This window comes from Rhyacophila brunnea, unplaced genomic scaffold, assembly GCF_057557595.1.
Source record: "Rhyacophila brunnea isolate RB1 unplaced genomic scaffold, BYU_Rbru_1.0 scaffold_12, whole genome shotgun sequence".
NCBI classification, from domain to species: domain Eukaryota; kingdom Metazoa; phylum Arthropoda; class Insecta; order Trichoptera; family Rhyacophilidae; genus Rhyacophila; species Rhyacophila brunnea.
The window spans coordinates 41179451-41206942 of record NW_028232774.1 but is presented as its reverse complement, the minus strand read 5'-3'; the positions used below and the strand labels follow the sequence as shown (position 1 = coordinate 41206942).

The following is a 27492-nucleotide window of genomic DNA, read 5'->3' as shown; positions in this document are numbered from 1 at the left end:
ATATAATTAATCTCATGTCCTAATAATAATTACATTTTTACTCATTTGTCTTGTTATTTTTTTAGATACCTACTTAATTTTTCGTTACGTTGGAAAAACTCATATATTTCTTAGCCCAGTCGCACATAAAAAATCGACTCGACTGTAATACGGTCATACATCAATACGAACGGCAATATAGAGACCACCAGTTGTTTATTCTCCCAAGGTGCAGAACCAACCTGCCACTGGTAATGCCAATTGGGAGAGTGATAACTATGTTCAACGAAATTGCTTCGGGTGTTGATATATTCCACCTACGTGAGAATGAGTTTAGGTGGATGTTGTTTTATAAAATCTTAAAATAGGGTCTGCTTAGCTCATCCGGTGTACTTCCTTGTACCTATCTAATTCATCTACTGATATATCTCTTTTTTTATGTAATACTGTTATATTTATATATCTTTGTTTCTAAATGTCATGTTGTGAACGTCTTAAACTTATAATTTGTAATGTCCACAGTATGTTAAAAAAATAAATGAATTGAATTGAATTGAATTGAATTACAACCCACTTCCGCGCACACAGGCGAAACCATGCGGAGACAGAACTTCACGCAGTATCTGCGCATGCGCCAATGCGACTTCTTGATATTCTACCTACTGCCCATGTCGAGTGAAATTTACTACAATCAGTTTTTTTTACCAAAACTGTTGCACCGAGGTGCGGCTGTAGATTAAATTACACGTGTTTTGTGAATGATAACAAAATCAAGTCGACAAATTGGACGTGTGTAGTCGAGACGAGTTAGTATGTGTGACCGGGATTATGCCTCTCAGAATATTACAATAGTACGATTACGATAACTTTCATATACTATTTAATTAGGGGAAATATTAACTTGACATGGTAACACTGTAGTACCTATTCATTTATATTTATATTTTGAATTCTGTCCTTCTCACAATACGTCAAAACTCCAAAATATTACATGTTTCTATTAAATTAATTGAATATTATGTCGCAACACGATGATATTATTAGCTTTGAAACACGAAATATGTATATAGGCTGGTTGAGACGTATCTGTGTTACATGACCGAACCAGGTCTTCACCTTGGATGTAACAGGATGCTGCATTGTCCGCTCTCGTATCTCGTCGATCCTAACAGAAAATATCCGTCGCAACCATCTGATCTGGCTTCGTAATGTACCATGACTTCCTAATGTAAAGCAAAAATGTATTGAATATGCGATGTAACAGGCATACTGCAAAAAACAGTAGTCCCTGACATTTGACATTTATTGCCACCTTTTTATAGTGTCATTATGTTAACGCATTAGTTACATACAGCCAATCATAGTCTATTATATTCACATTAATATTTTCAACGTTTAAAATACTAAATAACTTCGCATTTACTTAAAATAAACGTACGAAATACATGATGACCATATTATGTAAATATATATACCGCTTTACTGTGTAAAAAATGAAACTTATTGTAACGTATATACTGACATTTTACGAAGGAACGCAAGCTGTCACTGTTTAGGGGGAAAGTAAATTTGAGCTTTGTACAAACTAGTGTAAAAACTTGACTATGAAATGTATACAATGACCTTTAAAACGAAGAAAAGCCAGCGACTAAAGTATGGACAGTAAAATTTTGCATAATATTTACTAGTTTATTGCGACCGTATGAAAGTTTTTGTTGGTATTGTGATATTTTTAAGGAAATAAAACACAAAGCTAGAATTCATTTGCAAAATTGTAGTCTTTGTTTGTCTATATACCTAGTATAGCTTTTTCTCCACAACAGATACATGTTTTTTTTAAATCTGCTAACTGTATAAATAAAATATTTAATAACCAATTGATTTTAAAAGTATTACCAACTTCTTATGGTATCGTCAGTAAGTCTTATGGTATCGTCATTCAGAATATTTTGAATGATCACTATCTCTATAAATTCAATGATTGAGAGTGCCATCTCTAATATATTTCTTCTTCCACGGCGCTACATCCCGGGGTGGGATTTGGCCTCCTCCACAACCGCTCTCCACTCACTCCGGTCTCTCGCCACAGGGTCTTCATATATGAAGCCAGTCTTCTTCTACTTTCTGATGGATTAGTATTTTGAATTATTATTCATTATTCATGCTAATTTCAATTAATTTTAACAGTTTCTACGTGTACGTACGTTAAAATTACTTGCGATATTGCATACATAGATAATATTTTGAACAGAACCCAACCTGCAGACTATAGATAATAGATAATAATTTAATAGAAAATCCATAGAGAAAACAACTAAAAACAAAGAACACGCGATTTTGACATGAGTCGAAAATGTGTAAGCACGTAGAAAATGATAAAAAACGTTCATTGAGCCATGCGGGTGTCGATGAAGCTAGGCACGCGTGAGGTGACCTCATTGATTTTGCTAATTGACAATGTTCGTTTAGGTTCAAAATGTACTCGTACAACGGGACGGGATCATCAGTGATTTTCTCTTCTTGGTCGTGCACTCATGGCTGAGGATCGTGACCACATTTAAATTTCGCCATCCTTTGAGCGACCAAGACTTTCCATCCTTCTCGATCTTCCGCTTCTCTCAGGGCAGAATGGATGGTGCCCACAGTCAGCTCTTTCACTTGGTCGCTCCATCGCGCAGACGCTCTTCCTCTGCTTCGCCTTCCCTGGAGGCTACCCAAAACTACCAGTCTCTCCAGGATGTCCGGTCCGCGCCTGAAAATATGTCCAAAAAACTGCAGAATCCTTCTCAGACATATCGTCGAGAGCCGTTCCTTTATCTTCAGTCCCTGGATGATTGACTGATTCATCCTGTGCTCCGTCCAAGAAATGCGAAGCATTCGGCGCCAACACCACATCTCAAAGGCATCAATTGCCTTCCGTTCTCTTGCCTTCAGGGTCCACGAATCGACTCCGTATAGGAATATCGAGAACACTAATGTTTGCACAAGCATCATTTTTGTGGCAATCGAAATTCCCCGATCCTTCCATATAGTGGTAAGGCGTGTCATCGCACTTTTTGCAATTTGTGTGCGCCTTCTTATTTCCGCTTTGCATCCGCCCTTTCCACTGATGGTCGATCCAAGATTCAGTGATTTTAATTACCAAGAAAAACGACATTACACATTTTTCCCGTAGCGGCAACTTATTGTGACAGCATGTGACAGCACATAACGTGATCATAATATATTTGAACTTTTAGCTGCATCTTTGCTAGAGTAGTTGATAACCATGTCTTCGGTGTTATTGCTGCATTTACATCCATTTGGTTTCTCAGTTAATTTTTACTGACAACCGAAAAAGTCTTCTCACATGAATAGTTCTCTAGTCGAAAATGTGGACGATAATGGTTTTGTAACTATAAATGTTTGTATTTCATGTCTGGAAGCCAAATTGGGACCAATGACAACTCGATTAGTTTTCCTTAAGGATATACCTCAGCTGGGGGCATGGTCTAAATCTAAAAAGATCGTGACTAGGCGATGCGCGGATTGTGCGAACGTCGCGAGCCTAACGAAATATAATTTGTCATAAAAATTCAACATGCGTCCATTTAATGTTATGTTTATGGTTATATTACTAATAATAATAGTACATTCATTGACATGTTTTCTTTTTTAAGTACATACGTAAAGTTTTTTAGCCATCTTTACACGATTTAAGAATATTTTCATGCGACGGCATGACAAAACAAATCGACGTGCAGTCACCTCGACGGTCGGTCTCCGATTGGCGAGGGCTGCAAAATTTCGTTCCACATACTGTTCAAAATTATTTGCCATTTCACTTATGTACGCTCTTAATGTCGACACATCAATTAACGTCTACCATACAGGGATTTTTTTAAATGCGGGTTTGCTCCGAATATGCAATTATAACGCGGGACAACTATTTGTAGAAAGGCCGAAAGTTTCTACGAACCGATGGTTGGGAGACACTGATATAGACAACGGTTGGATTTAAGCACGCGTTTCTCTAGCCGTAAAGTTTTACACAGTTTTATCTGTATTTCTGAACCTGTTAAAACGCCGATAAAAAGGAAAAGTCACTGACAGGTCTACAATATTGTTATCTAATATATAAAAATTAATATTTGTGTGTTTGTTTGTTCGTATTTAATGCGCAGCCATACCGTTCATCCGATTGCGATAAAACTTTGTCAACTTATTGCTTGCACTTACGCGAAGAGTATAGGCTATACAAATATATAAAAATGAATGTCTGTCTGTCTGTCCCGTATGCGTTCCTATACCATTCATCCGATTGCGATGAAATTTTGGTAAGTGGTTGTATGCACACCCATGAAGGTTTCTGAATTAGAAAAATCATCAGCTTCTTCTTCTTCTTCATTCTATTTTCTTTTATTCGTATGGTTCCTATACCATTCATCATATTGCAATGAAATTTTGGTAACTGGTTGTATGCACACCCATAAAGATTTCTGAATTAGAAAAATCATCATTTTCTTCTTCTTCTTCATTCTATCTTCTTTTATTCGTATGGTCCTTATACCATTCATCCGATTGCGATGAAACCTTCGTCAGTTGTTGTGGTAACACCCGCAAAGGTTTTTGAATTAGTACAACCATTTTCTTCTTCTTCTTCTTCTTCTTCTTCTATTCTATATTCTTCTATTCGTATGCGTTCCTATTCCATTCATCCGATTGCAATAAAATTTTCGTCAGTAATTGTGCAACACCCGCGAAGGTTTCTGAATTAGTACAACCATCTTCTTCTTCTATTCAATCTTCTTCTATTTCTATGCGTTCCTATACCATTCATCCGATTGCAATGAAATTTTGATCACGTGTTGTGGTCACGCCGCAAAGGTTTCTGAATTAGTACAACCATCTTCTTCTCCTTCTATTCGTATGCGTTCCTATACCATTTATCCGATTGCAATGAAACTATGGTGAGTTGTCGTGCGCACGCCTGCAAAGGTTTCTGAATTAGTACAACCATCATCTTCTTCTTCTATTCGAATGCGTACCTACACCATTCATCCGATTGCAATGAAACTTTAGTGAGTTGTCGTGCGCATGCCCACAAAGATTTCTGAATTAGAAAATCATCTTCTTCTTCTTTTTCTATTTTCTTTTTCTTCTATTCTATCTTCTTCTATTTGTATGCGTTCTTATACCATTCATCCGATTGCGATGAAATTTTGACCAGTTGTTGTGAGCACGCCCGCAAAGGGTTCTGAATTAGTACAACCATCTTCTTCTCCTTCTATTCGTATGCGTTCCTATACCATTTATCCGATTGCAATGAAAATTTGATCAAGTGTTGTGTTCACGCCCGCAAAGGTTTCTGAATTGATACAACCATTTCCTTCTTCTTTTTTCTTCTATTCTATCTTCTTCTATTCGTATGGGTTCTTATACCATTCATCCAATTGCGATGAAATTTTGACCAGTTGTTGTGCGCAAACCCGCGAAGGTTTCTGAATTAGTACAACCATCTTTTTCTTCTTCTATTCGTATGCGTTCCTATACCATTCATCCGATTGCAATGAAACTATGGTGAGTTGTCGTGCGCACGCCTGCAAAGGTTTCTGAATTAGTACAACCATCATCTTCTTCTTCTATTGGAATGCGTACCTACACCATTCATCCGATTGCAATGAAACTTTAGTGAGTTGTCGTGCGCATGCCCACAAAGATTTCTGAATTAGAAAATCATCTTCTTCTTCTATTCGTATGCGTTCCTATACCATTCATCCGATTGCAATGAAATTTTGATCAAGTGTTGTTCCCTTGCCCGCAAAAGTTTCTGAATTAGTACAACCATCTTTTTCTTCTTCTATTCGTATGCGTTCCTATACCATTCATCCGATTGCAATGAAACTATGGTGAGTTGTCGTGCGCACGCCTGCAAAGGTTTCTGAATTAGTACAACCATCATCTTCTTCTTCTATTCGAATGCGTACCTACACCATTCATCCGATTGCAATGAAACTTTAGTGAGTTGTCGTGCGCATGCCCACAAAGATTTCTGAATTAGAAAATCATCTTCTTCTTCTATTCGTATGCGTTCCTATACCATTCATCCGATTGCAATGAAATTTTGATCAAGTGTTGTGCCCTTGCCCGCAAAGGTTTCTGAATTAGTACACTCATCTTTTTCTATTTGTAAGCGTTCTTATGCCATTCATCCGATTGTGATGACATTTTGATCAGTTGTTGTGCGCACGCCCGCGAAGGTTTTTGAATTAGTACAACCATCTTTTTCTTCTTCTATTTGTATGCGTTCTTCTACCATTCATCCGATTGCGATGAAATTTTGACCAGTTGTGCGCACGCCCGCAAAGGTTTCTAAAATTAGTATTATATAAAATACAACGTTTATTGTTTGTTTGTTCAATGCAATTTTGATTTTTTTTACTACATATTAATAACGTCAATAACGTTTGCATATTTTGGATTCGATTTTAATTTATTGGTCTTTTGTTTGACATTTACTCCTATTAGAATTATTTTCATATTGCCATATTATATAACACAGATATTTTAATATCAAAAAAACAATTACCTCTTATTATTTTTTTAAATATCTAAGATAAATATACCCACGAAGCGACCCTGTGCGAAGCCGGGTACTTCAGCTAGTATTATATAATAAAGACTAAATTCGTTCAAACTAAAGGATGGTTGTATGTTAGTAGCTGTACCTAGCGCAAAGTGTTTTGATTCTGCTAATAGAGTGTCTAGATCTATTCTTAAACTGGCAATTAGTATCGCGAAACCAATCAAATGTGTAATAATGGATTAGTTTTGATCAGACAACATATTCCACACGATTCAAATTTGACTTAGTAATTATTGATTTTTTCAATGTTTTAACAATGCGGTACGATTTTACAGCGATAAACTAATAAATTCACGTAGCTCGGCGGCTAATTTTTGCAATACACAGTTTAAAGTAGATTTATTAAAACAGCTCAAAATTTATACACAATTATCCAAAAATAATACGATCATAAACAAAAACCTCATAATGGATACATTACACTAAACACTAAATTTGATATAAATTCAGGATAATTACAACAAAATTCTCTAGTGGTAACTGTTTGATAATTTTCATTATACTTGATGTGGTTTTTATGTGAATAATTTACTAATGGGAAAATATGCCTGAGGGGACGGAAACCAATCAGTTTCTGCAAAATAATAATTTAATATGTAACCTATTTTGACGCTAATTGCGTTTAAGCGGTTTCCGAAATACTGATATTATTCATGAAGTAATTAAGTATGTTACAATAAGAAAAAAATATCTAGCTTTTTAAATTCTTAATTGTTGTATGTAGGCGGCTCTCGTGGTGCAGTGCGTAAGGCGCTTGCCTTCCACCCGAGAGTTTCTGGATTCAATCCCGGTCAGGACACACAATATTTATGTGTTATTCTCAAGGCCTGGGTGTTTGTGATTGTTCAAAATTACTAACAACCACCTTGCACGAAAAAGCAAAGACATGGTTATTAACAATTCTAAAAAAAAAATGTAGGTATTTTATAACCGAAATAGCGATTTAAAAAAAAAGTTTTTTGTGGTATCCATTCTTCTTCCTAACGCTACAATCATGTCTGGGTCTTAGCCTCATCCAGCATCTGCTTCTATCCAGATCTATTCATAGCTGCTTCCCTCCAGTTTAGAATATTGGTACATCGGGTCTTTAAATTCTACTTTACATTTTCACTCTATTTTGCATAAAGTCGAGAAGGTCTTCATTTACCTAATGTCAGTTTCTTTGTCGTCATCTCATCCATACTCATCCATATTATGTACATGGCCCAGCCATCTAAGGTGGCCCTCACAATTGTGTCGTCGTCTTCGCCTGAACCGTGTGTCATTCATGGGTCCGAATATACTACGTGGCACGCTCCGCTCAAATGAACACGCTTTCCATTATTTTGTCACGCACCAGGTTTCCGAACCATATGTGAAAACTGGTCTTATAAGTTTTTTATTCATGATACAAGTAATTTATCGGTTTGATATCTTGTGGAATTTGGTATAACTACTAATAATACAATAGTGGAGTTAATTAAGATTCGAAAGCTGCGCTGATTTGGTCACAAGCACCATATATAATTATATGATAATTATCCGACATAAATAAATATATTGATCGAACTAATATGGCACAGAATTCGCTGACTAGATAGAGTTAACAATGACAGTTTAATTTGTTTGAGCAATTTCATTGTCCTCCCAATTGGCATAATCATTTTCAAATTAGATCTGCATTTTGAGAACAAACAACTGATGCTTCCTAATTCTTAATTAGCTATCAATTTGCTATTAAAACTCCTTAATAACACGATGAACACAATATTGATAAACAAAATATTACATTTTGTCCAGACATTCCTAAATAGATTAAACATGTCCTGCCAGCTTACGATTTTGCATAAACGATATTTCGTGAGTCAATAGAGAGACATTCCGGAAAAGCTTGTATTATATATTCTCCTGGCACCATCTGTTAGCTCAAGTAGAAAACCCTTTTGCGATACAAAAAATTGTTTTATTACTAAAGACAGGTGACGCTGTCAACTCTATCCCTCGCGCGCCAGTGGTTGTCAATGCATTATTTTATTTACTATGTTTATTTAACAACTTAACGCACCTACAACAGTTATGGACCTGCCGTAATGAATGTGAACTCTGCCATTCTTGGTGGTGTTGGCTTGTGTGTCTCTGATAATTACCTTCGGAATCGAGGGCATCCGTTGTTTGTTCTCCCACGGTGCAGAACTAACCTGCCATTAGTAATGCCAATTGGGAGGGCAGTAATCATGTTTAATGAAATCGCTTCGGATATTGATATATTCCACTTACGTGAGGGTGAATTTTGGTGGACGTTGTTTTATAAGTTTTTAAGATAGGGTCTATCAAAGTTCACTCTGTGTGCTTCCATCTACTTTTATTTTGTTACTTATTTTATTATCTACTTATTCCCTGAATTTTTATTTTTAAAAATTATTAACACTTATTTTATGTCATGTCATGAACGCTTTGAATTTATAATTTGTTATGTTCATTATATGTAAAATAAATAAATTTGATTTGATATGATTTGAATTTGATAATGTCGTATTTAATGTACAATACGGATATATGTATTACTAATTAATGCGCATAATTCAGTTATCTGCCTATTATTTTTTTGTTAAAAATAATTAATGCATTTTTAAAATTGCATTACTTTATTAAGATTACAAAAATTAATAGGTACTTAACATTATCCAAACACAATGAAATAATGCATCATAATAATAAATAATGATGTATTTCGAGCAAACTCAATACATCATATTTTTAGAATCTATAAAATAGTGTCCAACCGAACTCACTCTCATGCAAGTAGAATATATCGCTATCCGGGTAAATTTGGTTGAATACGGTTATTGCTCTCTCAATCGGTGTCACTATTGGTAGATTGCTGAGAGTGATTAGCTGTCAAAATATCTGAACATACGAGTATAAAGATTTCTTATAACTTTTAAACAACTGTAAATTAGACAGCCAACTGGCTAAAGCCGCGGATAGTTTCGATATACATGGTACCAATTAAAAACACCAGTCATAAATGTCAATCATAAATAATATCGTCTCTGTTCTGCCAGAACACACTAACTAGAGAATACTAGTTTTGAGTAATTTGACTTTGAAGTTGGTAAATTGTTTGAAATGGTCTATCATGTGAGTTTATTAAGTAATCGTAAAAAGGATGACTTTAAAATAAAGACTGTTTATTTATTAAGAAGATTTCCAGACAGTAAAGTTTGAAATAAGGAACATTTTGGTAAAACTAACTCAATATGTCATTTTTTCGAATTAGTGTCTTCTGCCAGAACAGTGACGATATGTTCGCAGCCCGTCTATCCCGGAAACACTGCAAAAATTGCATTGTCTTCAATTGCACTCCATATCTTTCTTGGCTGTTTATATTGGAATTATAAAATACCATATTTACCGGTGTATTAAATTACTTCATATACTTTTAATATGAGTCTCATTATTAAAAGTCATTAATTTTATTTATTTAGAAACTAAACTATAATAATATGAAGTAAGTAGCCAGCAAAATAATTATTATTACCTAAATATTTATTCAAAATAAATGGTCAGTTTTCAAATGTAATCTAATTTTATCATTATTGCTTCAAATAATAATTATTATCGTAGGTATCTCATAATAATGCTAACCTGTAAAAATTTCATTCGGTTTAAATGCCTTTCCCCGTTTGTGAATCAACCTAATTGCTTCCGCCAAATTTCATTCGCACAAGTGTTTTCACTCAAATTAGGTCACACGTATCTTTTTATACGAGGTTCAATTCAATGTTTTTTAACCTTTATTTTTTTTATATCGACTGTTAAACTAATGTAATTAATTATAAGCCGATGCACCTAGTTCACGGTAACACGTTTCCGTTATTTTTATTAATCTAAAATAACACGGATATTACTCAGGGCTATTCCGTAAACAATCTGGTTGTCTACAATAATTAGTAACATAGTCCAATTATTAAAGATTCTAATCGGATGTATTTGGAATCAAGTAAGACATTTCCATTGCAGTATGACTGATCTAGTAGTAATTTTCAAAATCGCTGCATCTCAGTTCTTAATATGTAATTGTCATACTCTAGTTCGCTTTAAAATAGTTAACATGATCATTATCAGCCGTATTAAAAAACATCACGCGTGACAGTTCACATCCCGGGATATTTACTGTCTGAATAAAAAACAGCATATTTCTCACTTTTTTTTATTGATTTTTGAGTTGAGTGATTTGTTAGAATAAATTGCCCTGCAGGTAAAATTTCGTAAACATCGAAATAAGGACCGGAATCGCACTACTCTAATCGTTGGGGCTAATACCTACACTCCAGCCAAATTTCAGCTCCCTATCTCGGTGGATTCACCACGTGTAAAAACTTTACTGGACTATTGGTGAAGCAATAATTATATACTTGATTCTACATAATGTATGTCCGATTTGATTTTGACATTCAATGCGTTTGTATTTATTTAAAAAGTATTTTTAAATATTGAAATAAGTTTAGAAACAATGCTTAAAATGGCTTATCCATTTTTTTGTAAACGCCATAAAGTCACCCTCCCTCTTTCTTTTGAATGGCCCGTGTCAAAAAAAGCACCCCAAAATGGGGACGTAGATAGTTTTATTATAATATTTTAACAAAATGTACCAAAAAGGTATTATCTATGTAAAAAAATATTCTTGTACATTATTTTGTATATTTGGGCTTTCAAATGACTCGTAATAATAATATATGCAACGTTTTGATAGGAATTAGTTAATAATCTATACATATTGATATATATATATTATATAACTTAGAGTAGCACAGTGTGGAATTATGATGTGCATGCTGGGCTTAGCACGTAAAGACTAAAAGGAATAATACTAGTATCTGCCTAAAAATGCCTTTAACCAATAGCGAATAATGATAAAGATATTTTTTTACATTATTTTCGATTTTGATTTAAATTATTATCACTAAAGAACATACACTGTGGATACAGAATTAATGAAAAAAATATATCAGCATTTCTTACTTCTCTATCTATGGTAATTTTCTGCTCCTTGAGTTCCATTTTGATTATGTAACTCACTTCATTTGACTAGTCCATTCTATTATCATTTCATTTCATATGCCTGGTGGACTATACATATGATATATATATCACCGCGTGCTGTTGATTCCTTCTTATTTATTGGTTATTTTGTGATCTTTCCGCGTATCGCCCGACATGCACCTTTTTCATAACACGTCGCTCTATTCCTTAACGTCCAATTTAAAACACACTTACCTAAATAGCAATATTGATTAAACATATTGGTTACATAATCATAAGTATATAAATCGACAGAGAACACTAACTCTTGTATTCTCTGTATTCTGTTCTATTCTCATGAGTAGCCCATGTTGTATTTCGTCTGTAACGTAATAAATAGTATTTTATTTATCTTAAGGTGAATACAAGGGTATTAATTTAATCAAAAAAACCTTTATAGTCTACTAATATTAACAATACTCACAAATATAAAAGTTATATAAATTTAATAATTCCTACAAGTTATTTGATTTAAAACGAGCTTTTCAACAGATTATGTGACGCAAAGTTAAAGCGGACTGTCGAATTTGAAGGAGCGATAAAGTAGTTTTGAATCTTAGATGATTATGGTTGGTTTCTTGATTTTAATCCGTTTTTCCTTTCAAAGTATGAAAGCTGAGCAGCGACCCATAAGGGCGGAGTGAAAAAACCTTTAAATATAATATAATATCGTTTTATAAAACGCAAAACTTACAGACTGTTAAAAGCTTGTTTTTGATCTGAAAATGAAACTTTCTGCTAGGGGCGGAGCTTAGTTCGCAAGATTACAACATACATTTTTAAGCTCGAAAAGTATGTCGCGTCTCAACTTTTGTTTAAAAATTTATCGCATCCTCTGCGTGTCGGAAATTACGGCATTTTTCATTAGACGCTTAGAATACTCCCCTGCTCCCCACACTGGAGAGAAAGCTTTGTTAAAATTACAGTAATTTCACGAGAATTAATATTCTTTGATACGATTCATTATTTACAATCGTCGTAGTTATTAGACTACATATTAAATGTTAGATTATGGAAAGCTTTTTCATCGCCAAGATAAATATTTTACACACAATGAAAGCTTTTTGAAAGTATTAAATTTATTCTGCAAATTCATTTGTTGCTCTTCAGCTGAGGATTTCTCTGAAATGAGCTACCAAGCTTCACGGTCTTCTAGTTAATTCTCTCAGAAGCTCCTTCACTTGGTGACTCCAGCCATACTACTTCGCATTCCCTGAAGAGTGAAAACTATCTATGACAACTAGATCGATCCACAAAACGATATGGTCGAAAAATTGTAAAACAAGTCTCCGACATATCGACATCTGTTCTTGTATGTTTGATCTGTGAATAGACTGATTGATTCGTTCTGACCTCTGTTCTAGGAATGCATGCATTCAGAGTCCACTGGTTTTTACTAGATGTTGTATTAAACAGTCACCACCATGGCCCCCATAAGGGAGGGGGGCTGACAGGTTTCCAGCCTGGGGCCCGGCGTGGCTGGTCGACCAGTTGTGAGATAACACTTGCCACTATTTTTTTTATTATAAAAAAGTCGCCTGGCGCTATTTTACTTCATGAATATTAATATTTAAAAATATGTAGTTGTGCAATGCAATTTGTTGTGATACGATGATTGATATACATCAGTGGCGAAGGGTGACTTTTGGAAACAGGTAGGCTGTGGAGAAAGCACACTTGTTAGATGTATTTACGGGAAATAAGAAGATAATCCGACATAACTACTGATGAATAGGTATGTACACAAAAACCGATGAAATTTCAAAAGCTCACTGATGGTATAAAATTAAGCAATTAATTTGAATTATGTATTTTCTTAAATATAAACGCAAGATACGCTCAAAATATATTGAAAATATCCGTTGTTGTGAATCTGTTCCATAACAATTTATAATTTAACCCGTAAACTAGACATTTTAAAATACTTCTATATTTAAAACACAAACTTGGATACAATATCAGATTTGAACTTACATAATTGGCTGGATAAATTGTCTTAGTCTATGAATAAACTAACTGACAAATAAAAATCACGAGATAAATTATTTATTATTTTTAACAACAATCAATATTTATATGTGATTGAATCCCTAGAAATTATTTTTTTAAATTATCTTATAAATTATTTTGAATAAATGTGCACTTACGTAATATGTAAGCGTAAGCGCTCCTTAAATAGCTTACCAATTTATATGGGCCGCCGCAGACGTCTTGAAATTACGAGAAACAAACTTCATATAAAAAAAGTTTTCGATTCACGCGAACGTAATCCATACAATATGTAAAGCGAAACGAGATGTCGCTAATTTTTTTAAACCTTCGAGACATACAAATAGTGGAAAAGATCGTAACATTATTATGACAATTATACGATAAATGTTGTTGTGCATATTGAATATATTATTATGTGATTATATTATTTAATATGTCAATATAAAATTGAAACATATTTTTCTTAAGAATGTAGGTAGGCTTTAAATAATCGCCTAGTATGGAGTCTTCGCCACTTATATACATTAATACTAAATGATAATTCATGTGTATAATTTTATATTATAATTATTTTTAGTGTTTCCTGAATAATAAAAATGGCTATTTATCCGATATCGAAGGATCCCATGTTATTTGGCTACCGATCTAGATGATGGCGAGTGCCGACAACTCAATAATTCAAGAATATATTTAAAAATATAGACAGTCGACACGGAATGCCATTTGGAGAACACTACTGTAAAATATCACACAGCCGTTAACCTTGGTGATAGGTAGGGGGGCCCGCTTCACGATATGCCATGGTCACCACACTGAAAGATTTTTTTGTGATAACATTTTTATGAGAATTTTTTTGTCACCTGTTCACTAGACCAGTCGAGAATAATATAACAGATACACGATTTCAAGATTCAACTAAAATAAATCCTCAATTCATTGTTGTAATACGCCCTTAATATTCATAGTTACATAAAGTCGGACCCCCTCTGTTCTAATAATCTACGAATCACTTCTAAAGGTTGAAAGGACCGAAAATTTCCCCGATGTACATAGCATATTATCAGTACCGTTCATCTATTTTTTCGTCATTCTCTCACAGTTGTAATATCTTAAGCCATTACTCTGGTATCCATTAATTGGTAATATCTATAGTTATAATCAAATGATACTTATCGGTAGCCAGGGATGGAGGTAGACTGTGAAGATTTGACATAAATAGTGCACATTAAACTTTGTCAGTTATACTTTTTTTGTTTTCATCGACCTAAGAATACAAATTGGAGATTGGATTTATTAGTTTTTTTTTTATAAATTCAATAAAACCCTCCCTAAAACAAACCGTCATTGTAGAGGTAGGCTGTGGATATTCGACAAAAATAATACACACTTTTTCAGTCTTACTTATTTGTTTTCATTAAACTAAGAATACAAATTGCAGATGATTTTTAAATTTGAATAAGCCCTGCAGAAGCATCCTTTTCTTCTTCTTTTGAACATGTCCAATCCTAGTACAATCATATGGGCCTCCACAGAGTTGAGGTTTGCCAAACCATTCGACATAAAAAATATTCTTCTAAAGTTTTAGATATTTTATAGAGAAGAATATTTCTTTCCAGAAAATCTATTATTAATTGTTTACTTACTTTTGGCTATTAATTTTTAAAAACTAACCAATACCATTTGCAATAATTTGTATTCATAGTTCAATGAACACAGATAAAAATGACTGACAAACTTTAGTGTTTACTATTTACGTCTAATTTTCTCAGCCTACCTCCACTGTTCGCCACTGATACGTCTTATAATGTCTGTGGTTTCAAAATATTTTTCTTCTGATCAGCGTTTCGACTATCACTGCTAACCTTTTAATTACCACATTTAAATAACACGTTAATTATATCTAATGGCCAACGACTCCAAACGTGCCAGTCGCGGTGTTAGCACTAAATGAGTTAAGTACAACCAAGCACAAAATATAGTTTTTCCGTGCGCATAGATGAGGCCACGTCAAAACAGTAACGTCACGCGGGTAGCCCAAATGAATGAAGAAGTGTGACACGTTGGTATTATACCTTATCCATATCTGGTGAAATTTGTTGCTTGCGACAACAGCTGTTTTTTTTCAAACTAACATATTACATTCAAGCAGTGTGCGAAGGAGGTGCATTAGGTTACATGCGTATTGTGAATACCAACAAAATCATGTCGACATATTCTACGAGTTTCAGTCGATGTTAGTTTAAATGTGCGACCCAGTTAAAACTACGCGGTTACTTCAGCTTCTATTATGCTCATAAAGTTACTTCGTTTTTTTTCTTCAATATTTCATTATTTTTAAATATCTGTTTTCATTGTAAAATCAGAATTAAATATGTATATTTAATCTCAAAATAATTTCTGATTTCATTTACATTTATATGACCGCGACAAATATTTACTAAGTTTATTTTGGCGGTGTTCTAACTCCCGCGAAACTCAGGCGTGATGAATAAAGATAGCGCATTTTCGGAAACAAGTTAAAAGTATAAAACTTTTTTTAAAGTACGTTGGCGGAAAATTTGGCCCTACGTAATTAAGCTGGAGCCATATTTTCATTGTAATTAGAATCGGTTATTAAGGAAAGTCAACAAAATTAAATTGCTCTTTTGCACTGGGGCATGGTAAGTGAGTTCGGAGTAAATTAATTCAATAATTTATGTATTTGGGCTGTACATATTGATTTTATAATAAATAATAAACACACACAATTTAAAAGTATCTCCGAAACATACTTACATATCAGAAAAATCAAGATTTTTTTGTACGGAATAGCAGATGAAACCATATCCATCGCTTTACCGATTAAATTACCGGCACAACTATGCATTTCAACGTATATATTCTATACACAAGACTGGTATAGGCCGCTAGTATAAGCCAGCTGTCAAGGGTAGTTTTTATTTTTTGTATCGAATTATTAACACGAATTGTAACAATTACAATAAGTGCTATGTTATAAAACAGCACCCCTATTGGCAGTGTCACATTTTAGAGCGAGATAGACAGTTTTAACTGTATAGACCGCTAACTTATTGTAATTGATACAATAAGTGATAATACTTCGATACAAAAAATGAAAAACTACCCTCGATATCTGCCGATAGCGGCCTATATCAGTCTTGTATACAGAATAGATACGCAGGTGCATTATTTCAAACTTCGTTGGTATTGGAAATCGATACTTTTTTGACGTCCCTAACCAACACGGCTTTTTACCGTATTTAGTAATATTTTAAAAAATATATTTTTTTTTTTTTATTAATAATGCACATTATTAATTGTTGAACGTACATAACCCATGCGGTACCTACCATACCTATTATAAAAAAGTATTTTTTTAATACCTACGTATATTTTGAGGTTGTTGCAAAATATATATATTCACTGAAGAATGCAGCGTTCTTAAATTTTATATTTATTTTTCTTCATTAAATTAATGATAACATATAAATTTAAAAAAATATATCTTCTGTATGGTTGAAATTGTCTTGGTGGAAAAATATTGTAAGTACCTATTATTTTTTAAACTTTGTAAAATTTTATAAAATACAATCTATGGTTGAAAAATTTAATTATAATAAGTATTTCTCAAGAAACAATCTACCAAAGTTAAGGAGTGATAATACGAAAGATAAATGCAACTGCTAAACTTGTTATATATATTATATTATATTTTTGTCTATCTCATGGATAGTCAATGTGTGTGTTATTGCGATAGACTGTTTATAATATAATCGCTTCTATAAACGATCTTAGTAATATTGTTAGTTAAATTAACTTATTAACTTAATTACGGCTTTAGAGATGTGGCTGTATAGACGCATCCTCAAAATTTCTTGGACTGACCGGGTGACAAATGTTGAAGTTCTCAATCGAATGGGGAAAGACCGAGAAGTTTTACGTAGTATCAAAACCAGGAAACTACAGCACCTCGGCCACATTATGAGAGGATAAAAGTACAGCAATCCCCAATTTGTCATTCAAGGAAAGATCAATGGTAAGCGTAGCAGAGGACGGCGCCGCATTTCGTGGCTTAAGAACTTCCGTGATTGGTACGAGTTCAGCTCCACTGAACTGTTCCGAGTAGCAGACGACAAATCCAAGTTCGCCTTGATGGTGGCCAAATTCCGCTAGGGGATGGCACAATAGGAAGAAGATTAACTTAATTAATGAGTTAACAAAAATACTCAGGCATATAAATTTGTGGATCCAAAACAAGATTTCACAAACAAGAAGCAGATTTCGAGTTATATATTGACTTTCACAAATACTTTTTTTATCTGTAATTTATTTCTGATTTAAATCTATCTTAAAATGCAAAGACCTTCAGATATTCATAGCTCTGCGAAAAATGTGACGTGACATTCCCGAAAATATTTCACATATATCATTAGAAAAGTACAATGGTTCGAAATTGAGTAATATAGAGTAGTAATGCAACTTATAACGTTGATGATCTAACATTGTACATGGCATGGTAATAATTGCAATTGTAAATTTCTTCAACGGAATCTGACAGAGTGCCTGAATAACAAATCCTAACTTAATAAAGAAAGAATCGATGTGACAGCGAGCCGTAGTCAAAACCTCGGAGTAATAATGATAAAAAATTCTGTATTTCGGAGATTTTTTCTGTGAAATATAATAAATGTTATTTTGGAAAATTACAAATGCGGCTCCGATCAACAAAAAATTATTTGTCTTACATGGTCTATAGCAGGCCTGGGCAAACTTTTTGGATAAAGGGCCACATTAGGAATACAAAGTGAACGGGGCAGGCCGCAAGGAAAATACTATTTTTGGACATACATTATGTATTATCATGAAAAAGGAATTTCAACATAAAAAAAAAATGATTCTCTAATATTGAATATCTAATAATACCATTTCTTTTATTTAACGATTTAAGACACAAGTTTTCAGAATGACCCATTCTATATACTGAATAATACATAATTTGAAAACATCTCATGCATATATATAATTATACACTAGAAAAAATCGTTTTGTAGTATCAGATGTCGCATTTTTGTTTCTTCTAAAAAACGATTTTTTCCAGTGTGTATATGCATGAGATGTTTTCAGATTCTCTAATATCCAACAATTTAATGAAAAGGTTGAAACTGTTTTACAGTCTTCAATATTTTTTTAATTTCACGTGTTAATTTTGTAGTTTAGATTCTTAATTAAAACTGGTTGTAAAATGTTCATCGGTGATACTTGATCGTAAAGAGTTTTTATTGATATTCATTATTGAAAATGTTTGATAGAAAAATAACCAACAATAGTTGTTCGAGTTTTTCCGAATTAAGAGTGTTGTAATATTTGGCGATTTCTTCTCGATGGCGTAATTCATTAAAATGTAAAACAAAGTAAACTTTTTTTAGAAATACGACTAAAGCTCGCGGGCCCGACAGAAAAACAATGCGAGCCGTAGTTTGCCCAGGCCTGGTCTATAGTTACCAGAAATATTACTTCTTATCTGATACCGTTGTGCAAGGAAAACGATGTCAAATAAAAAAATAATTCAGTTTTATCGCGTTGCCCCTTTTCAATTTATTGCATACCTCTACTTTTATTTTAGTATTAATACTTTATCGATATATAAAAAAATCTGTTTTTATGATGCGGGATTGATCGTTTTATAAAAAAATTCTGTTTGTAGGCGCATAAAATTTACGGCCGAAATGATTTTTTTCGTCTTCTAGTAACGTATATTTTAGCATTTTTATTCTTTTTTTCGTTCGCCATTTGAGACACGTCCTACAGGGGCGCGAGTTTATATAGCGTTTTTAATGGTTTCGGTAAAATTTGTATCAAAAAGATCTCGGGTGCACCCCCGAGGTGATATTTTTATGCGTCTTTTTAATGTTCCCTAAAAATTATACCTCATTTTTAACCTATTGTACAGAAAATTGTCTCGAGTACCTATTTACTTTCCCTTATATTTGTCCCCTTTGTTTTTTTTTATAACCTCACTTAGAAGTCCCTTTAAAGCCAGTATTGTGGCAAGATTTCTAGTCATATTTACATCGTTGCAGTATTTTTTTATATTATCATTAACATTTTCCAAGAGTCAAAGCAAAATGATTTATTATATTTTATTTAATTTATGAATGAATTAAAACACGATTAAGATTAATAACCGTATATTTCTTTTTATTCTTGTTGTAGCCCGTCATTCTCAAACTTTTTTATTTTGTGAAACTTTTAAAGATTTTTGTTTTAATTTCTAGGAACTTCCTTCCTAGTTAACGCATAAGTACTGAAGATTAAATTACAAAATAAATCCGTGAATTATACCATTACATTTTAGCGAATCAGTTATTTTTATTTTATTTTTGGAAAGTACCCTGCTGGGAGAACGATTGCTAGCAAATATTTTGTACAAACGATATATTAGATCTTAGTTTCTCCCAACCGTTCTAAGAATGTAAGCAGTCCAATTTTTTTTTATTGTTTACCCAATCTGACCTCAACCTTTACAAATTTTTCAGATCTGTAATTTTTTTTATGGAATCTAACAAGTATTTTCTATTTATTTTCAGATGGCTGGTCTATAATGCTCCAATCGACAAAGTGGTATGATTTCTTTTTATATCTTACACCATTGACCATTGACAGAATTGAAGAAAATGAAAACAATATCATGTAATGAACCAATTGCTCCACCACTCTAATTTTCTGCGTCATCAATTTAGCTTGTTTCTTTTGCCAGATCTAGCATTTTAGAATATGAATATCATCATCACCTTGGCCTATCAACCCAAAGCTGGTTATATTCCAAGAACTTCCTCCATCTCCCCCTATCGTGGGCCAGTGTTTTACAAGTGTCTGCGCCGGCCCCTCTAGCATCCCCGTTGACACCGTCGAACCACCGGAGTCTGGGGCTGCTATCCGACTTCGGACAGTATCCAAAGTTCCCCTTGGTGGTCTGGCACTATCCATTTTTAGTATTTGGCCCACCCATCGGAGTGCGTCGGGTTTAGGACAATTTGGCGCTGGGACAACTGGACGTCACGCAATTCGAAATTAAATAGACGTTCTGTACGTAAACGTACTTTTAAAAACGAAATTTAATATAATTATTTATATTTACATTATTATAATTATGATTTAATAGTTGGTGAGAATTTAATATGCACACGTAAATAATGATTTAATCATGCGTATGTTTAAGTTCCAACGAAAAAAGAGTTTTTTATTGTATGTAAAACCTTATGCATGGTAATTCTCAATCCACAATAAAAATATATTATGAATTAAAACTACTAAGTAGTAGGTAGAAACTGATTAAAATTCCTCGTCTATGTTCTGTATACGTGTCTACGACAGTGCGGCGTCCAGTTGTCCCATTCCCAGTGCGTCATGGTTCGAATCTTGCAAAAAGCGTATCTGGCATATGACGTCAAATCTAGCATTCTTTTACACCGTAAACAGCCTAACAATTCTCATAACAATGCAAAAATATTACAGCAGATTAACATAACAATCAACATGATGACATTTTTATGCCTCTATATTAGATTTGTATAAGTATTTAAACAATTATTGGTTTTAGATATAGTTCGTTATAATAAATTCTTCTTCAATAGTTGCTATCGTGAAAGCAATGCTTAAAATTATTACTTTACTATTCAAATGTCAGGTGCTCATTTTTTTTAAGTCCAGGAAAATCTTGCATTCTTTCTGCTAAATAGCTGTAGGGCTATTTGTCTTTTGTTTATTTCTTCATAAGCATGACCTGGTTTTCCATTAATTTGTAAGTTTGTATTAGTTAGTCGTCAAAACCTTCTACTTGTTTATTGAAAAATGTCGCTTTTAAATAGTTTTCACCAGTATATTTTCGTTTCACAAAAACAAATATTACATTTTGAATAGTTTATTTTGAAAAAAAATGAATTTTCTTGTACTCTAAATGGGGGTCTGGTAATCAAAGTTTGGGAAACTCAACCCAAGAGCTAGGGTACTGCCAAAAAGTTTAAAAGCGTTATATTAATTAATCGTCAACGCATACAGCTGCAGCGAATGAAACATGAATTCGAAAGAAATTTGCAGCTCGGGCACTGATATTCACGGATGTTCGTGGATGCTTGCGGATGCATAAATCATCCAGTATCTGTGCTGAACACAGGATACAAAATATTCCCAGCGACTATTTAAATACTTTTGATGTTACACAGGTTTAAACATTACTTTGAAATTCCATTTTAATATTTTCATAAAACACACATAACTTTAGAAAGCCTCAGATATACCCATCAGAAAAAATTACACTTGAAAAAAAATACGATGCTCGACGGAATTATTTGAACCCATATATCCACTGGTATCGCGCCGATATGCTTTAACCAATTAAGCTACGAGTCTCATACCTAATTGCGACAATTTTAACCAATATGTCCTACATGAAATGCGTTGTTATTGCCTATCGTTTTTTATGTTTTAAAATCAAGGACTATTAATTACCTTAATTACTGACCGACGTCCAGCTCTCGCCAAATATTTAGTTATAACATCCACTTGAACTTGCTAACAATCTTCATATTATTAATTGAGTTAGCATTTACTTGGTAGAGTTCCATTTTACAAGAAATGAAAATGTATATTAATATTAAATTCTACAGGTTTTTAAAAAGGTTTGTCGATAGCTATTTCGGTTGTAACACCATTATCAAGACTATTCAGATAGGCCGTTGGCCTTTGCTTAAATACAATACGTATAGATAGAGACATAATACATTTTCTTATTCGTTAAAACAATATTATGACTTTGTATCCTACGTAATATTATTAATACTTTGAAAACCCTAAGTGGGTTTTTAATGGATATCAAAATTTACAAAATTTATCGAAAATACAGCTTTGGTTATTTATTGACATTATTAATCAATTAAAATATTATTAGTAGGAATGTGTTAATCATGTGCTTAAATTATATTTAATAGTAGCGACGAATGCATTACCAATTTTTTTACCATATTATATACCTACGCTTGAATTAATTGCCCATATTATACACACCAGTTATGCAGACATTATTTTGTTTCTCTATTGACACGATATACAGTAATATATGCAATCCTGGAGCTTATCCACCTTTATATTAACATTTTTTTTACCATAAATAGTTTTTAAGCCTTTCGCTCAACGTAATATGATAAAAGTACCTATACCAGTTTAAAGAATAAAACTTGCATTTAATTTATCAGGGGGGGGGGGAGGGTTTGAACACGTCTCACGAAATTATAGGAGAACATTCTGCCATTTAGCCAGACGCCTGCAAAACCTGATATTAAATGGATATTATTATCTAATAATATTCCACAAAGCTTTAGTAAGTAAAAAAAACTATATACATTTCACATTGCATTTCTAATTCTTTAAACTATTTCATGTGAAATGTGCATGTTAATGGTGCATTGCATTCAAAAGCTTTGATGTAGCTTCCGCAACGTAGCTTTTACACTTTGCGAATTTCGCTTCACTAAAGATTCCGCGAACCCATCAAAAAGCACAAGACACGGAGAGCTTTCTCCTGAATGTAATTGGCTGCAAATAATAAAAAATCGCTCCTTTATACGTAGAACTTAACAAGTAATAATTTAGCACGTGATTTTAATATACTATATAGTAGGTATCTATAAATAATTATAATTCTTAAGTCTCTTCCTACCAACGGCGATACAGCCTTCCTTAGTGACCCTAGTCTTTTTCCGTCGGTCACCAGCAGTCTTCAGTGAATGCACACCAAGCGGCTCCAACACACCCTCTCTCAGTAAATCTATATTCACTACCAAATAGCAAATCTCACACGACACGATATTTGCTCCCATAAGGTGTTAGTAATTAGTAGTAATTAAAATGCAGAACAAACACCATAACCGAATTTGACTTCCCTCAATTGAAAAACGCGTGTTCTATAAATACATATCATAGTCTACCACTTAGGTTTAGAATTTAATATAACATTATGTACATCATTATTCATTAAGAATGGTATGTATTTTGTCAATAACTCTTTTATTAAACTATGGGATCATCTACTTATAATTATTATGATATATTTTTAATTCATACACATATATTCAGTCCTTTTGTTAATTGTCTATGCCTAAGTTATGAATGTATGGATACATAATATAAATAAGCCAAAGGCTTCAGTCAAAATATACACATTTTGTAAAATTTATATTACTATTTTGTAATAGTACATATTATGTTCTTTACTAACTACTAGTAAAGTATATTATAATAAGCCTAATTGAATTTAAAAACTTGCTTCACTGTTTTTAACTCACCTTAGATAATTTCTTGTACGTGACACTAATCTTAAGTAAATTCGCATTATCTCATGAAAACGTAGATACTTACTTAAAAATAGTACATACTGTTTTAAATTAGCGATTCCTTAGAAGTAGTCGTACACATGTTATATAATCGTATTAAAATTTCCTCTCAGATTTAGTTTATTTTATATGCCTCAATCAGAACAAATATTTCTAAAATGCTTTGCTATGAATTCTAACCCCTATACGAGCTTTTGAGAGCGTGAATATAATATCGGAGGTTACGTTTATTTGAATAATATTATTATACCTGTCTAGTGTCTGGTGGAATCTTTAACGTTATTATACGGAACCCTTAATATTCAAAGCTCGATTATTTCACCGGTAATCTTTGTTCCACACACGTTATGCGTTAAAATAAAATAGGCCACGTTATTAGGCTCTCAGAAAAACGAATGGGCGCTAAAATTGAGGCGACCGTGTTCCATATTTGGGAATTGGTCCAACATTGAACATGTTCGCCTGATACTTTTATTTTTTATCGCAGTCATGTTATTCTAATTTATGGCTTAATATAAAATATAACACGAGGTTAAAATCGTTTATTTCTTTGTATGAAATATTATATACTTCAATATCAATAAAATATGTATGGCGATGACTGCCTCTTCGGGGGAGGTTAACGGTTATAATAAACGAGAAAAATTAAATACACATTTAGATAGTGATCAGTGTGTTATAAATACTTGCATTATACGTATTATAGTAACGTCATGTGTCATGTGATTGTTCTATCATAGTAAGACTATTCCGAAAATTTCATTTTTATATCTTTGTGTGCAGAAACTTCACTCTAATTCGACGCGTATAACATATTTTCATACTAATTGGTAATAATGACTACAGGCAGACCTAATGATTTAGTAGGATTTAAAAGTTTTGCTAGTTTCCCAAGTTATAATGTCATTTTCACAGATTAAATAATAAATCAATATGCTATTAATACTATCGACCGAAAGTACTTGATGGATTGAATTTAAATTATAATGGATTTAAGTTTTGTACTATTCTAATTGAGTTGTTTTTTGCATCCCGGGTTTCGCCTTTCGGCATCTTCAGACACTGTGTACACTCACCAAAAGGCAAATAAACACAGTGTTAGTATTTAGTAGTGTACACAGTGCCTAAAGATGCCGACAGGCGATACCCGGGTCGCAAAAAACGACTCAATTGGAATAGTACAAAACTTAAATCCATTAGAATGTTAATCAATATGCCATATACGTGGTGGCATTTGTCGTGTAGGTGTTTCTAGAAATTTCTTGTATTTAAATATTTTAGTCCTAGACCTAGAGTAAGCACTCAATATAGTGTTTGTCATATCCTTTGCACCGGTCGTCGATGATGATTTTGAGAATATCTTTCATGTCTGCCGCTACTCTGAATAGGGACGGAAAGCTAAGCTTAGATTTTAAACAAATACTTTCTTCTGCCAGAGCTTCGCTTATCGGAAATCAGTCCTTGACCAATCAGATCCAGAAGTTGATAGTTCTTAGAATATCACATTATGTCGTCAAATTATGTCGTATGTAATTTAAAATATTCGGCAACATGGTGTGTAGGTACCTAAATAATTAAAAATGCTATTTTTATAATATAAAATCAAAAATTATGATTTCTGCTTATTATTTTATTATTATTGTTATTACAACGTTTTTCTTACCTTGTATTCTTATTTGTCCTTTACAACTCTTTTTAACTAACTTCCCGACTAGCTAAACATTTGAAACTTCTAAAATATATCAGAACAATGATGCCAATGCATCTTTAATACTTTAAGTATAATTGATTTCATTTTCAGTTAATTCTGTTTTGTATGAAAAGTTATTTCGGAAGAAATCCGTAAAAAGTAAAACTATTAGGATTGGTTGCTAAGTGGGTCCTAGCAACTAAATTATTAATATTAATATATACGTGCGTTACTATGGAAATCAATATGACTTTTCAGTATTATTTCTATCAAGTACAATTTTTTTGATCGTTTAAGCTAGTCAAGTCAAGTTTATATGAGTCAACAGAAAATTTAAAAACCTTGTAAGTATATAAAAAGTTCTTTTTATACTGTAATTATTTTTTGTTACATTTTTTACATTCAATTTCTATATTTTTATCAATCCACTAGTAAATTAATTTTGACAAAAAATTAAGCTTAGTTCTAGACGACCTTGCAAGGATGAATTTTATCTTTGATAACGAATTTAAAATAAACAGTTAATATTATACGAATCTGGAATACACTTGAGCTATAGCACATATTAAATCCTACTGAAACGTATTGAGATAATCTTTAGTGATACCCTTAATTTTCTTAGTTTATCTAGTGTCTTCGTTTTCAGAAAGCCTCGTAAGTATAAATGGATATAAATATTATATATAAACATGGAGATACACAATATTATGCCATAATTAGTCTATGCCAGTAATCATATCTATTAATAATAAATATTCTCCATTTACGGTGTATGTATAACACCCGGCGAGACGTTCCTGATGTTAGATATATCATATAAATTATACATGTCAAAAATATTATTACATTGCTAATAGTATCATCAGTTACAGCCGGATGAGAATCTCTTATATCTGCTTCCGCTAATTCTCAGCCCTTGTCTTTTGGTTTCCACCGCATTTTGTCACATTCATTTTTATCTAAAATCTTCCACTCGTCTGGTGACATTCCACTCATACTAAAAATGGACAAATATCACATCGCGGTCACAAGCACTAGTGTAATTATTTCATTTTAAAAGCCGCATTCTCACTATAATATTATGCAGGATGCGCAATGGCAAAATTCAAAGGAGACATCATCCATTATTACTCTATAAATTTATTTAAAAAAAGTTTATAATTTTATTTTTAATAAAATTTAATTAGGTACAATAAGTTAGCCGTCTAAACAGTCAAAACTGGCTATCTCGCTCTAAAATTTAACACATCCAAGAAAGGTGCTGTTAAAACATAGCACTTATTGTAACAATTACAACTATGTAATTGTTACAACTCAGTTGTTGTAATTGTTATAATAACTGCTAATACTTCGATAAAAAAAATGAAAAACTACCCTTGATAGCTGCCGATAGCGGCCTATAGTAGTCTTGTGTATATAATAGATGTGCAGTGACACTACTTACCTGAATAAACATTTATAACGGTTCATATATAGGTATAATAAAATATATAATATACTACTTATTTGAATGGCAATATTTCTACTGTGTTTAGGAAAAAGGCGTAACCCTCGATTTTTCGAAAAGTGCTTTTATTAGATATTAAAAATGTATACAACTAAATACACGTCTATAAAAAGGAAGTAAGCCGCAAATGCCGAATTATTATCTAAATTCAGGTTTTAATTGAGGTTAATTAAGTTTTAATTCAAGGAAAAAAGCATTTACCCTAAATTTTAATAATTTTTCTGTAATAACTTCTTTAATTATTATT

The 27492-nt window shown here is 32.8% G+C and overlaps 1 protein-coding gene across 1 annotated transcript in view; it reads left to right on the top strand.

The window, feature by feature from the left end:
* Positions 1 to 27492, top strand: part of LOC147078188 (uncharacterized) — a 1208676-nt gene that overhangs the window by 937368 nt on the left and 243816 nt on the right. Inside the window, exon 6 of the mRNA XM_085961301.1 lies at positions 20248 to 20281. The gene's annotated coding sequence lies outside the window, so the exon portion shown is untranslated. The remainder of the gene's footprint in view (positions 1 to 20247; positions 20282 to 27492) is intronic.